This window comes from Peromyscus maniculatus, chromosome 3 (assembly GCF_049852395.1).
Source record: "Peromyscus maniculatus bairdii isolate BWxNUB_F1_BW_parent chromosome 3, HU_Pman_BW_mat_3.1, whole genome shotgun sequence".
Taxonomy (NCBI): domain Eukaryota; kingdom Metazoa; phylum Chordata; class Mammalia; order Rodentia; family Cricetidae; genus Peromyscus; species Peromyscus maniculatus.
Window position 1 is genome coordinate 159,084,831 of NC_134854.1, and position 13,030 is coordinate 159,097,860.

Below are 13,030 nucleotides of genomic sequence, written 5' to 3' on the forward strand. Positions count from 1 at the left end.
TGCTATACTCATAGATTAGTGACTCTACCCCAGTTGTCATGAGAGAGTCTTTATCTAGTAATTGACGGAAACAGATGCAGAGACCCACAGCCAAATATTAAGCTGAACTTGAGAAATCCTGCTGAATAGAGAGAAGAAGGATTGTAGGAGCCAGAGGAGTAAAGGGCATCGCAAGAAAACTCACAGAAGCAACTAACCTGGGCTCATAGGAGCTCAAAGACCCTAAACCAACAGCCAGGGTTTGCATGGGACCACCCGAAGCCCTCTACATATATGTGACACTTGTGTAGCTTGGTCCACTAGGGACTCCTAACAGTGGAATCGGGGCCTGTCCCTAATGCTTTGCCTGGCTTTTGAAAACCTATTCCACATACTGGGTTGCCTTGCCCAGCCTTAACACATAGAGAAGTGCTTAGTCCTACAGCAACTCGTCCTGCAGCAACTCGCTATGCCAGTCTCTGTTGATACCCATGGGAGGCTTGCCCATTCTGAACACAAAGAGAGGAGTGGATAGGGGGAGAGAAGGTGGAGGGAGGGGAAACTGCAGGTGGCATGCAAAATAAATAAATTTAATAAAAAAATTATTCCAATATTGCCTCATCAACCCCATTCTGAAGGAATGGCAACCCAAATGCTCAGATTATTGTGTGGTTTGGATTTCATGATATTTGCATAGAATCTACCAGCTTAGCATTCTTAATTTAAGATATTATATATAATATATATTATATATAATATTATATTATATATAATATTATATATAATATATATATTATATATAATATTATATATATATCTCATATCTCAGAGAGAGAGAGAGAGAGTGTGATATACCTGTAATACCAGTGCTGAGAAAGTAGTATATCTAATGCAAGGGCAACCTTGAGCTACACTGTAAGACACCTTCAAAAATAAAAGAAGAGCAAGGACTAAAATAAATGATCCAAAATTCTAAATTTAAGAGCATTTATAATTCCAAATTTAGGGTTTGAGAGGCTACAAAATCTTTCTTTGCCAAAATTTTAATAATGCTTTGATAACATCTGTCTGCCATATAATTTTTATCACTTTATATTACTCCTTGAAGATTTACTATACACACATTTTCATTTAAACATTTATTTATTAAATAAAAATTATTTATGTTGATATAAACATTTGTTTCATTGTTTTCAATTTTATGGATTTTACACATAAAGTTTCATTTGTCCATTGTAAAGTTGTAAAGTAAGCATACAAAATATCCTCACATTGTCATTTGCTTTGATTTTGAACTCCTTAAAGTTGAGAAGATTTTCTTTGTTCCCCATAAAGTTTTTATTGATTTTCAATCCTTTCTGTCATGGGCGCCAGAATAACCAGTTCATTTCTGGTCTCTTCCTCCTTTCTTGTGGACCCTTCGGTGCTTCATCCTTTCTTGTTGAGCTGTTTAAGCAAGTCATCCCTGAAGTTTTATATGAAATAGAAGATCAGAATATAAAGAAGTTAATCTACTTCTTGTCTGTTAAAGAAACACTGTATTTGTTACTAGATTTATTTTCCCTTGTAGAGAGTCGCTTTCATAGTCTAATATTTTCTCCTAAGTAATAAAGACTTTTGTTGGGTAGTTAGAAAAGCAAAGTGGCGGGAAAAATAAGAAAAGGAAGGAAGAGAGGAAGTAGGAGAAAGGAACAAGGAAATAAGAAGGGAGGGTCCATAGAAGAGGACAGACCAGAGTCACTGATAAGGTCTCTAGATGAATTGTCTCCACTGTGTGCTAACTGTGCTTCGTTCCAGCAGAGGTCAGAGATCTGTAAACACAGACACCTCCTTATGCAGCCCACTGAGCAGCCCACCTATGTACCTCAGGTCTCTCTGAGACCTGCATTATCATCATCGCTCGCTCAGCAGAATAGTTGGGAGGAAAGTTGGGAGATCTGTAAACCCCAGGAAGCAGCAAGCAGCTTAGATGGCTGTTGAGATAATGAGGATTATTTTAAACATTATCAGTGACATAAATGAGGTAAGTATGATGTTTAAAGACTGGATGCCCCAGGAGTTCTCAATATCATTGACTGCCTGCTTGCTTAATGCTAATTTTATGTTCTTTTGATATTTTCGTTAATTAAATTTCATTCTATAATACTATGAGTGATAGTGGTTTGTTTTGTGTAACAGCAAGTTCTTTGACTGGCAAGAGAAAAGGGATCTGGAAAGGTAGTACTCTGAACAACTAAGGTATTACTTAAAAGAGTTCCATCATATGAATGCTGTACACAGGCTCATTAAGAAAGGTATCCCTTTAAAAAAAGATGGAGGAGTTTAATTCATGTAGCCCTGAAGCTGTCAGCTGGAGGAAATCTCAACAGGGCGTTTTGTGGTTGATTTGTGTGCTGTGTCCTGATAGATGGGAAAAGGCCAAAGGCTGAGGGAAAACACCATCAGCCACTTGTGTGCTCCTAGGAACAAGAGACAGCAGGTGAAATCTCGTAATATAATTTTCAGCCTCAACAGGAGAGGCCTCTATACTTAGCCCTTCTCAAAACAACTCTCTTGACCCTTGCTCCCTTCTTCCTCACCCTTCAGCCCTCACGCTTGCAATGTCCTTTCAGAATTCTCCATGTCAACTGGGTCATCAATGACACACTTAAAAACTTAAACTTTATAAGGAACAATTAGTAAGTAGCAGGGATGGAAGTGGGTGTGGGGTCTGAAGTATGTGAGTATTAAGGCTGAATTGTGTGTGGAAAAGGCTTGGGTGTGTTGGCATGGCGGCTGGAGTATGTGAATTCGAGGATTGGGGCATATGATATGAGGGCTGGAGTGTATGTGTGGGCGGGGGAATGGGGTATGTGAGTGTGGGAGTTGAGGTGGATGAGTGTGGAGGCTGGGGTGTGTTTTCAGCAAAGTTTGGGTGTGGCTTCTTTTGCTACAAATTATATCAATTTAAAATACAGTCCATTTATTCTGGAGTTTAAAAAGGTATAACTTTCCCATTTTCTCACATGGATTATAATATCCTGTGGATTGTGTGTGCTTTGTCACAAGTATCATACTACATTCATGACTGAGAAACTAGAAACTTTTTGCTACTTTAACAACTGGTCAAGAAATACTGAGGGGACTTAATGAGTAATGTCTTAGAGACACATGGGGAATGAAATGGAACCATTTGAACCTCTATTACTATAAGAAACACTATCCTATGTAATTATCAAAGAAATGTAAGGGTCACTTTCAATTCTCTTAATGAATGAATGGTATTTCCGTGACAACTGACTGCCTCCTCCCCACCATTATTTTCAGATTGCTGTGTTATCACACCATCTCAGTTGTTAGGGAGGAAGGAAGTTTCTAGTGCCATCTGCCTCATTTGAATCCTAGCCCCAGTGTGCTCTGGCTATGTCACCTTGAGCCAATGACACCCCCTCTTGTCTTCAGTTTCTTTATCTCTATAATGAGGCAATGAGAGTAAAACCCCCTTGGGTCTATCATTCAATAAAAGTTCATCACAGTTTTCTACGTTCACACAAGAGTCCGTTCAACACTTCTCTAAATTAGTAGCAGATGAAAGGAGGAGCCTCTACAGCCTTCCAAACCCACCTTTACAGTTAGTGCTGCGCAAGCACTGCAGTGCCCTGGTCCGTGTCTTCTAAATCCACTGACTTCCTCCCACTTTATGGAAGCATTCGTGTGTAGTTATCTCCTTCTACTAAACTTCACCTAATCTCTCCCACAAGGAATAATAAAATCTTTCTCAAATGATGAATGTAGATTCCAGAAGATTCTTCAGCATTCAGCGATTAATTTTCTCATGGTAATAAAAGAATGATAAACCTAATTCACAAGGTTGTCACAAATGGAGCAAACACATACACACAGACACAGAGTACCAGACATACCAGATATACATCTGTACACACAGGACACATAGGGATATATATACAAGAGTAATTGAACACAGAAAAGTACATACATATACACACATACACACTTCTGTTTTCTGTATCATAAATGTGTTCCAATATTTCTCACAAGCACTAAATTCCAAAGATGTTTAAGCCCTTTATACCAAATGGAGTGATATGTATGCATATCACACAATATGTCATCTTACATAAGTTAAGTAGCCTCTAAACTATTTATAAAATCAAGCATAATGCAATTACTACAGAAATAGTCATTTTACTGTCTTCAATAAATTAGGACAACAAAAAAGGTTCATACACATTCATCTCAGAAGCAAATGTTTCACTTAATATTTTCCATCTAAGGTTAGTTGAATTTGAGGAAGAATCCCATGAATACAAAGACCAATTGTTTGTGAATCAGTTTATACACACACATGTGTAGGGGATATGTGGCATGTGAGTGGGTGTGTGTAATATATACATATATGTGTATGTACATATGTGTGTAATATATGGTTTATGTGTAGATTATATTTTTGAATATATAAAATTCTTCTACAAAATAGACTCCTGGGCCTAGATGCAGATTTCCCTCACTCAAACTCCTGTTACGGTGTTAGGAGCTCAGTATGCGAAACAGGTTAACTCATTTAAGACAGGATGGAGTTGGCCTTGCATGGCTGCTATGGTGCCTCTGGTTCCCTTTCTACCTCTTTTCTCCTTGGTGTACCTCATGCTTAGTGTACCGCATCTGGACAGATGCTGATGCCCATCCACAGTCTTTTAGCCTCCACATGTGTGAGCCAAACAAACCTGATTAACTATTAAAATTGTGGGCATTCCGCTATTTCACAGAAAGCAATCAAAGAGCTAGGTACACAATTAAGTGTTGGCACCACACTGTCATTTTCTACATACATGGTCTAAACCTCATTTGGTTCATGATCAGATAGACAGAATGATGGGGTTCTGAGAATTCTCAATTCAGAAATTTATTTTGAAGATTAAATATTCAATTGATTTCTTTTAGGTTATATTAGTATTCAAAGCTTTCTTCAAATGACTATAATGCACTTTTGTAATTATGCTTAGACATATTGACATTTACATTGATTAGAGGCCAATGTCCCAGCTCCTGTAGGTGAGTATAGTCTTTTATTCAGGAACCACAGTTTAAGAGCCTGGCACCTAAGGTATAGAACTCACACCATAGTTTAACACAAGTTAATTACGTAGAAATCAGGAGCAACTCAAGTGAATGAGAATGAGCACATCATGCTCTGTTACTCATCAAATAAAAAGACATGTTAGTTCCAGAAAACAGGAAAGGAATGGCTGAAGAAGGCAGTGAGTTGTGTGTGGTGTGTGGTCATGCTTACAGTACAAGGGAAAGCTGGAAAGAGATGTCAGTAGGCTTACACATGTAAGTCTTAACTATATTTTAAAGCCTCTAAAGCATTCAATTTGCCAGAATGACAAGTAGGATGATTACTAATTACAAAATGTAAAGTGTTTAATCACAGCAACAATATAATTATTGATAAAAGTGTTCTTCCCTTTCTAACTGTACACAGAAGGTCACAGACAAGTGCAAAGCGGGCACCACATGAAGCTCCTCCCTTGAACTAAGATGTCAGTCTTCTCCCTGGGCAAAATTTCAGAGAATAATTAACATCTGTTGATGTCACGTTTATACTTGCATTGACCCCTCAATGTCCTGTGTAATGACATCTGCCACCACATTCCATTGAAACGTCTTATTCTGAGGTCACTAATGACTGTCTCATTACAAAATCTAGTCTGAGATGATTTCCTTGAAAAAATTGTCTATGTTTACTAAAGCATTCTGACACATTAACATAGCATTATTGGCAATCTCTATGTCCTTATTTCCATGACAACTCTGTCTTCTGTTTTCTAATACTCCTGACATCTCTGACCATTTCAACTATATCTTTCCATATAGTCTAGCCTCCCCGGTCCAGATGCACCAAAGCCACAGCACAAGGCTCTCTATCTTTCAGCAGTCTCACCTACTCTGCAAACATTCTCTTAGGTAGCGAGGGCCTCAGTTGTCTGTATCAGAAGTTAGGTATATGGTTTCTAGTTGCATCTGTTTTCGAAACCTGTTTTGAAAATATCATTTTGTTGTCTGTCTTATGTGACTGTTTTCACACCACAAGACAGGTTTGAACAGGCGGGACAGAAAGTGTATACAAGCTGTAACTGCTTTATGATCCTTTGCTTTATTAAGAGAAACAGAAAAGTCAACATCTGGATCTAGATTGAAGATGCAACTTTCAATCTGCTGTAAAAGTTATCTGAGGGAAATGTGCATTTTAAGTGCTTGGAAAGTAGCTCAGTTCGGATGTTCTAACCTACTTGTCCCTTTCACTTCTTGTCTTTTGTTGGGAATCCACATGTAGTGAATCCAGAAACCCGAGAGTTGTTCTAGACTTCATTCTTCTCTCCACCTTGTATCACTTTGTTCCCCATGCTATGATTAATATCATTTTTATTTGATGTATTTTTGTCATGTAATACAACCATCATGAGGAATCTTATGGTTGCAGATAAAAGCTTTATAGCACCAGTCTACATGCCACTTATCATTTCCCCCAAACCATGTCCTAAGACATAACACATCAAAGCCCTGCCCAAGCTCCCGTAATTAAGACTTCCACAACTCTGAAACAAAAGGTGGATAGAGATTAAGATACCTGTATGTTCACATCTTATCACAGAATGAAAAATTTGGGTACATGTTATGCTGAGTGGGGCAGTTTTTAATAGTAAATTCAATGAGTACAATGTCTAAGTTAAAGATACCAACTGCCTGGTCAAGTGGGGAAATCCTTACAGAATCTTATATAATATTACAGGAAAATTTATGATGAAATGAAAAGAAACTCATCATCCTCAAACAGAAAAAGAGGAGAGGAGAGGAGCTGAGAGGGAAAGGGAGGAGAGGAAAGAAGAAGAAGGAATGCTGGTGCCAGCAAATGAGATCCCTGCATGAAGGTCAAAATGATAGGGAGAGCGGCATGTATTGGAGAATGGTGAGGACCCTGGGAGGTTGAAAAGGCTTTGGGGAATTATTTGCAGAAAGGTAGACTAACAAGAATATTTATGCTAAGTATGAAGTGATTACTTCATTTTCATTTTTCAAATGTGTTCTTGAATGGTCAGTTTTCCTAATAAAATAACAAGAAACTTACTTTTCAAGCAAAGACAATATGTATTTATAAAGAGGACTCATGAACAATGCCATGCAGTGAGTAAGAAATAGAAAACATGCCACAGGACAAGTTTAGAAGGTGGAAGTAAACTATTAGTATAGGTCATTTGCTTAAAGTAAGTTTATTCGAATGGGAGGAAGTCAAGGTTGCAAGAATTGTGGGGTAATTCTAGGAAGAATATGTAAATGGAAGTACTGGATCTACATAAGAGGAAGATGACAAGCGGCAGCTGAACAGAGCAGCCAGTGGTAGTGATGACCAAGAGATCAACCACCCATAAATAGAAAAGAGGAGAAAAGTGGAGGGGAGGAGAGGGGAGGGGAGAGGATGAGGAGAGGAGATGAGTGGAGAAAAGAGGAGAGGAGAGGGAATGATGAGGAGGAGAGGAGACAAGAGGAAGAGAGGAGAAAGGAAGAGAAGAGAGGAGAGGAGAGGGGGAAAGAACGGATGGAAGGATGAGGAGGGGAGGAGAGAAGAGAAGAGAAAACAGGTCTGATAGAACTTAACTGCAGTTCCATCTACTTGGGAATCTGGGGCAGGAACATGGCAAGCATCCTATCCCAAATCAGAAAGAGAAAGAGGCTTGGAAATACAGTGCAGTGGTGCTGTTCTTGACTGCTCTGCAAAATGACCTATGTTCCAGTTCATTGGTGAAAGGAAAGAAAAGTGAAAAATGAAAAGATGAAGGTGAAAACAGAGAAAGGAGGAAAGAAGGGGAAAAGGAAGGACAGAAGAAAGGAAGGGAGGGGTAGAGTAATGGTTTGGTGGAGAAAGAATATGAGAGCTTATTTGGGGCTATATTGAAATTTCTGTGCCAAGACAATGGAAGTGACCTAGAGAATGTCCAGGAGATAATTGGGAACATCTGATTGGAAACTGGCCTGGAAACATGAAGGAGAATTTATTCACAGACTGAAAATATTCTGGAATCAGTGTGAGAACAAACCATCAGTGTGCTGTCTCAGTTTCTGAATTTCTTACTGGGTCTCTCATCACAAAGCTAAGCTACAGCCAGGCTAGCAACCTTGATTCACACAAAGCTTTTGTCTGTGGAGCCTTCACTGCAAGGCTGTAGCTACCTGGTGGAGAGTGAAGACAGGACCCAGACATAGAATATGCTACTGGAAAGGAGAAGTCAGAAACAAGAGATGCCACCAGGGAAGACGGACACAGGGAGGAAGATGGGGTTGAGGAGCGGGAAAAGTAAGCATAAATACTATACAAAGACCAGAAACAGCGAGGGCAAGAGTTGAAACAAGTGATGCTTCTGCTCATTCCCTAGAAACAATCACTTCTCTGAATGCATCAAACACTCTGCTTTACTTCCATCTTCTGCCTCCCTTTCAAAATGTCTAAGGGCAGCCTGCAGTATGCAAGCATTTCTAAGCTTTAGAAATTGAAGCCTACCAGGCCAATCCTCTAATTATTGTTTCAGTTTTATGACTAATATATTGAAAAGTGAACTTTAAGAGAAAAAATATTTTATGGTAGCTTTAAATAATGCAGAAGGCTCTCCAAACACTGACTATAAGACACAATTCATTGCATTTTAGCTTTTTACAAATGCCTTCAAATCCCATCTACCTTAGCTATCTTTTCTTAATAACTTTTTCTCTATGTGCATCCTCTCCAGCCTTTAAGAGATCAGGGCAGGAGTTAGAGTAACCTTCTGCTCTATCAACCCATCTTTCCTGAATCCCTGATTGGTAGTTTAATGCTTATATTGTAAGGAAACATGCCATATGTGTTTATTTATGTAATGAATAAATGAATAGGTTTTAAAATGCATCCTTATTGGCATGACTAGAGAAGCAATACTGATACTAATAAATGTAGCATGAATCTTGAAAGTCCTTATTAATAAAATCAAACCTGAGGCCAGTTATTGGGGTGAATGCTGGTAGATCAGATGCAGAACAAGCCACAGCTGTCTCACCTTGCCAATTCCTCAGCTGGTCATGTTTCCTCAGACTAGAAGCCTCTGAGTCCTCATCCAGAATGAATCTCCGCTGAACTGCTGCTCAAAAGCTTGAATGCTTAACAGGCCAAAATGCTTAACCAGCCAAATGCTTCTAGTTTCTGGTCCTCACGCCTTATATACCTTTCCGCTTTCTACCACAACTCCGTGGGATTAAAGGCTTGCTTTCTGGGATTAAAGGCGTGATGAGCCACCATGCCTGGCTGTATCCTTGAACACATGGATTTCTGCCTCTGGAATGCTAGAATCAAAGGCATGTGCTACCACTGCCTATCCTTTATGTTTAATATTGTGGCTGCTCTGTCTCTGACCCCAGATAAGTTTATTAGCATGCATAATATTTGGGGGAATACAATACCACAAACAAATATAAATATGGCCCTATTTGATATTACTAGGAGAGGAAGAAGCAAGACTTGACGAAGTAAAGGATAAAAATAGACTATTTTTTAAAGTTAGAAATTCATTCTTTTAAAATTTGTTTGCTGAGTGCTGAGTGTAATACTGTGTACATGTTTGTGTGTGTGCGTGTGTGTGTGTGTGTTCATATGTGTGCAGGTGCACAGGTGTGTGGAGACTCCAGGTTGTGGTCAGGTGTCTTCCTCAATTGTTCTCCACCTTATTCTTGGGTACCACACTGAATCTGGAGCTCAAATATTCATTCAACTGGCCTCTAACTTTTATAAGTTATCAGTAGACACTTATTAAATAAGTTCTATCTTTAATTCATTGGATTAAAATTAATTTCAAATATGCAACAACATATATAATAGTTTGTAATTTGAGACAAGAGTTTTGACTTAGATGATGCCCAATTATTATTATTTTATTTATAAAGTGTTGATTTTCTTAATATATATGCAAGCATACATTGGATTTTGTATTTTTTACCCCACAATTTTGGTGATATCATTGGCTATAATGCAGGCTAGAAGACCGGCAAGCTTTGGTACAATCCAGATTATATTATTATTCTACCTTATTTATTGGAAACTAGGGAGTATATAGATCCGATTCTAACATCTTTTTAGTGAGACTGCATTATAGTGTGATTAAAAGGCAGTATTTTAGTAGCATAGGGGAACAGTATCTAATAAATATTTTCACATTCAGTAAAATTTTATATCAATAAATTTAATTTCTTTTGAAGTGGCAAATACAATAAGGAGGAGTAATTGTTTACAAAATACTCCTTTATTAGGCAAACGAAAATTTCACTTAGTATGTTTTTTTAAATCTAAGTTTATTTAAACTTTATAAGAAACTATGTGAGGAACCAATATCAAAAGATGTTTCTAAGGTACCAGTCACTATAGACAAAACTATAAAAGAGTAAGAACAGGGTAGGTGAGGGAGTTTGTCATTTAAGGTCATGGCCCCTGTCAACAGTGAACGATTCATCCAGTACTGTGTCAGTTCTGTCTACCACACAACGCACATCTATTATGTCTCATCTCTTTCTTTACACTCTCTAAAGACACTATGTGGGCTTTATGGTGGTTTTTCTTTGCTCCTCTGAGTTTTGTCTGCATACAATGATGATGGTGAATGTGGTAATAGAATTGCAGGGCCACCATTGCTGGTCTAGTTCTGTTAGAAATAAGGATGTCTGGACTTCAGGAGCTCGGCTCAGTGCTTGGCTGTGGAGGCATGTGAAATGAAAAAAAATTAAAATAAAAAACAAATAAAAATAAAAATTCTTCACTGAAATTCTTAAAAAGAAATAAGGATGGCATTAATTTTTACCTTTAAGTATTGTAAGGCAGGTGCTCAATAATATCATTTCCATCCTTCTTTGTGATTTTTTCTGCTAAGTGTTTTATTATATATTACATGTGTGAGTATGTGTGTGTGGGGGGTGTGGGCATGTACCACAGCATATGTGTGGAGGTTGGAGGACAACTTGTAGGATTCAATTCTCTACTTCCATCATTTGGGAATGGAACTCAAGTCATTAGCCTTGGTGGCAAGTGATATTACCCACTGAACCATCTCACAGGGCCCTTCATGTTTTCACAATTTATGAAAATTTGCATTTGGATAAAACCTTTTAAATTACTTTAGATATCTCACACTACGTATGCCTGATATCTGTTAAGGAGTTCAGGAGAATGTTTTAGGGGAAAAAAAAGCTCACATTTTGTGTTATCACCCATCAACAACAAACAGATCATTTCTGAAGCCGAAATGGAACATGGTTCTGTGTCTTCTACATGTCTTAAGTGAGAGGCAGTTAAGTTATGATTATTTAGATGCACACCAGGAGAAACTAGTGAATGGGTTTCATTCAAATGTATTGAATGAATTGAATTAAATTATTCTACTCTAATATAAAATCCAGTACAAAATCAAGGCTGTACCTCTCACTTTGCCATTTTTATTCCACAAAGAAATTTATAAATGAAACCTTTCTCTGGAGATATACATAAAGATCTCTGCCTGTACTTTGCATTGTGGAAGATCATAGAAAATAGTCACAGCTCATATAATGAAGAATGCAGTCAAGTAGAAACTGACCGGATGAAAAGATGTATTAAAGCCATATATTAAATAGCCAGTGTGCAACTTGTAAAATTAGGGTATACTTTTAAGGAATGTAATGTTACCTGAAACTATTTATTTTATGATAAAATTATCATGACATCTTCTAAACATTTATTCTGTGATCAGTTAACTTTCTCTTTAAGTGAAACACAGTCCCTGATTACATTCTGACACATAGAACCTTGAATATTAGTCTATCTAGACGTGTGGACTTGCCCCATGTCATAGTTTGAGGGGAAAAAAAGATGGCAGAGTAGCTGTTGGCACCTCTTCTGAGTCTAAACTTTAAAATACAGCATACTGGACATTAAGGAATGATTTAGTGTATTCAGCTTAAGTGGAAGTGTAAGACAGTGCTGAGGCCTGAGTTAACCAAATGCACAGACTGGGGAAGGCTAAGTCTGGATGGGATGAGCAGGGTGTTTTCAAAGTATGTGAGCCCGGAGCAAAAGAGTCCACCGGCCTCCACATACTACCCCCAGGACACAGACAGTCCACTGAAATGTTCTATATACAGACAACCTACCGGAAGTACACACAGCTTGTGCAGTCGCAGCTTGGCTAGTTACTTCATCTTAAACTGGACGTAACCCTGAAGAACGTTTTCCTTCTCTGAGTTCTGGCTTCCTGTTAGCCTCTTCCCCCTCCGCAAAATGGTGAGAGTTCAGCTGACAACAGGGTAAACAGATTATTGTGTTATTGCTGGCTGATTGCCGGAGTTATTTTGGAGCTTCATAATTCATTTAAAGAGATTTTTGACATTTATGAAATGACTCGTACAATCAACTGACAGTGCACTATCCCATAATTGTTCAATTAAAAATGACGAGTAGTGCAGTCATTTATTAGTAGAATCAGATAATTGTCTTGCTGCTAAAGAGTACTTCTCACTTTGCACATCAAATGAAAATGTTTGAGTCTAAATCTGTGACACAGTAGCTGAAATCCTGGGGATTTTCAAGTGCAGATATAATTATTAGAGACCTCAGAAGTAAATATGGTGTAATGTGATAATCTTAAATGAATTGTGTGGTAGCCTTGCTGTATAAACCGGGGCATCTGTCAGAATGGACAGTAGTCCATTTCCTATCGACTGGAGGCTCATGATTTTCTTTCTAACATGGAGTTTGACGATGTGTATACTTAGAACACAGGACAGCGTGTGTTTCCCTCAACTATCGTTATCCCTTCTTTCTCTCTTGCAAATGAAGCTGATTACCAGGGTTAGAAGCCAGGAATAGTTATCTTGATAAATCAGTTTCATGTGGAACACTTCACTATGGGGGTCACACTCAGAAGCTCACATTTCCAGATGCATACCAGGAGAGGACCGGATACCCCCACACAGAAGCAGCTTCACACAGGCATGCGTGCACATG

The 13,030-nt window shown here is 38.3% G+C and overlaps 1 long non-coding RNA gene across 1 annotated transcript; it reads right to left on the reverse strand.

Annotated features, from left to right (window-relative positions):
• Nucleotides 1-1,212: 1,212 nt before the first annotated feature.
• On the reverse strand, nt 1,213-12,313 carry LOC143272198 (uncharacterized). Its single transcript, XR_013049630.1, has 3 exons — nt 12,178-12,313; nt 1,844-1,952; nt 1,213-1,444 (listed from the first exon to the last, which is right to left on the reverse strand). It is a non-coding gene; the product is annotated as an uncharacterized LOC143272198 (long non-coding RNA).
• Between the last annotated feature and the right edge of the window lie 717 nt (nt 12,314-13,030).